Here is a 2,687-nt window from a genome sequence, read left to right as displayed (position 1 = left end):
GGAGTCATAATTACTCAACCTAAAAGTTTTAATGACTCAGTAGAGACCTCATCAGCTCTACCACCACCACATTAATCACAAGGGTGACTCATACCACCATAGCCGACACATGTAGAGTCTCAATTGAATAAGATGACTACCTGGACTCGGTCAAAATTACATAAACACCGTCGTTAGCTGGGTATAAATAGGCACACCACTTACTGACTAAAGGTACGCAATTTTTGCACACTTAGAGAAAACTATATCAGTTCTTTGATCCCCTTCAGGTCATGACTAACTTGACCATCGGAGGAATTAGCAAAGAATCTAATTCTGGTCCTCTAACATGTTGTAGTTTTACAGGACTTCCTTCCCATCTGGGATCAGCGATCAAAGGAGATGAAGGGATCCTGATCTCCTCAAAAACAACCATAAACCCCACTGTTAATCATTTGTGCATCAACAGAACTAATTCTTCATTGCACACAGTGCATGGTTATATAGTAAAGTTGTGTCTAAAATTTTTTAACACCTTTATAATCAATGTTAATATATATAGATTTTAACGAGTATTGTTCAAATGGATAGAAAGTATCTTACTTTTAGAAAACATGAGGGAGTTATTTTCTAGTAGTGAATTAATTATAATGTTTTTAGATCTTTCTAATTTTGTCATTCTAATTGGTTTTGATGTACTATACTTAATAATAACAATATATCTCAGATGTCCTTGTTAAAAGTAGGGCTGACAATGGTACACAATTCCATTCCAACCAATTCATGTACCAACCGTACCAAATACGTTGGTATACCATCAAATTGGTACATGGTACACGGTACAGTATACCGTACCAGCTTCAAAATATGGTACGGTAGGTGGTACACATTTTCCTCTACCATGGTATACCGTACCTACCAACTTATATTATATTAAATTATTTAATATATAAATTATATATATATCCTTAAATCTCAACCATAGATTTAGGGAAGATAAATCTCAACCGTACCTACCAAATACGTTGTCTAACTCTTCTATTTCACATTCATTTTATGACACAATTGGTGGCTTGCAAATGAACATTAACTAGCATACATGCAGTTTTCGTTTGATTAATTAGGTTCAAGTTATTTTGCTGCTTTATATGGTTTTTCCCTAATCATCTAATATGATTTCTCACTTCAATATAATGTACAGTGTCATGGAACTAGTTGATGCTGGTGTCCCCTTACCTACCTTAGCACCGATCAAACAGACTATAACTCAAGTTGAAGGCGTGAAGGTATATCTTAACTCCTATCAAGAACTTGGTTGCCCATTGTCTCTTAAAAGGACAAATTTTTAAAAAAGACCCTTTTTAAAACTATCTGTAATGCAAACACACAACTACACTAACTCAAAACAAGCAAAAAAATCAAAAAAAAATCAAAAAAAAAAAAAAAACTCAAAACAAGCAAGAAAAACTTATACTATATTCAATATTATATTCAATGAGTAATTACTTAACCTGAGGACTTTGGCATGTTCAATTTATGACTTCATATTCGGTAATTTGGTCTTTGGCAGCATGAGAATTATGCTCTTTTCAATTTTCTGCAATGGTGTTGTTGAGCTGGGCCTTTAAATTTTTGGGCCATAAATATCTTGGTAGAAACCCAATACCAACCGTACCAACCGAGTACCAACCGTACCAAGTAGTTGGTATACCAACGTTATTGGTTGGTAGAAATGGTGAATTTTTCCTACCAATTATATATTGGTTGGTACTTGGTACTAGGAAAATATAATTGGTATACCTACCAATCCAGCCCTAGTTAAAAGACCTTGCCAATAGAAGACTTTTGCCAGGAGTCTGCCAGGGTAGGATTGCTTCCCCTATTTGTTGCCACATCAGACATGATCCTATTGCTTTAAAAAAAATTGGTTCTTGCTCATAAAAATTAATCAAAAAATTTTTAAAAAAAAACAATGAACGGATTTAAAGAAATACCAAGAAAAGGACATCACCCTCTCATATAAAATGGCACAACTTCGCACCATGGAGGGTAAGCTCCGATTCAAGGTCAGACTCTTGTTCTAAAGTTCAGGCGCCGCTAGTGTGTGCAATATATCACAAGTTTTTCATTCGTCATCGTTCTTGTCGCTCGGATTTTGATCACATTGTCTCCTCCTTTTCCCAGAGCCTTCTGTTCTTATCTTAATGACCTTCAAGCAATCCGCTCATACCCTAATCTGAAATTTTCTCTGCGGCTTATGCCCTAACCTAACTTTCGTTCTTTGGATTATGTCGCGTTGGAGCTGCTGAAGCTACAAAAGCAATCCCATTTCTGGTAACCAAACAAGAACGAGATCTATAAGTAACCTGATCCAGATCAATAAAAAGGTTTGTTTTTCAGATAATCAATAATAATAATAAGGTAAAATCCATGTTTATTGTGTATTAGCCTGCAAAATTTAAGGGGGTAAAAAAAAGACTAGTCATATGTTTAGAACTTGTTAGGTATTTTCCCCGATAAATAACGCAATACAATTAACTTGTTGAGGACAGCACCCCAATTTTCCCATTCTCCTACCCACCTCCGTCGCCCACGCTCGACCCCCATCACACCCTCCGTCCCAAACCAAAACCCACCCAGATCTCTCCTCCCCTTTTATTTTTTTCAATCCATGCCCCCAAAAACCCCAACCCTAATCATGTCCAAAG

This window comes from Asparagus officinalis, chromosome 1, assembly GCF_001876935.1.
Source record: "Asparagus officinalis chromosome 1, Aspof.V1, whole genome shotgun sequence".
Taxonomy (NCBI): Eukaryota; Viridiplantae; Streptophyta; class Magnoliopsida; order Asparagales; family Asparagaceae; genus Asparagus; species Asparagus officinalis.
The sequence above is the reverse complement of the archived record's forward strand: the minus strand, read 5'-3'. Positions refer to the sequence as shown.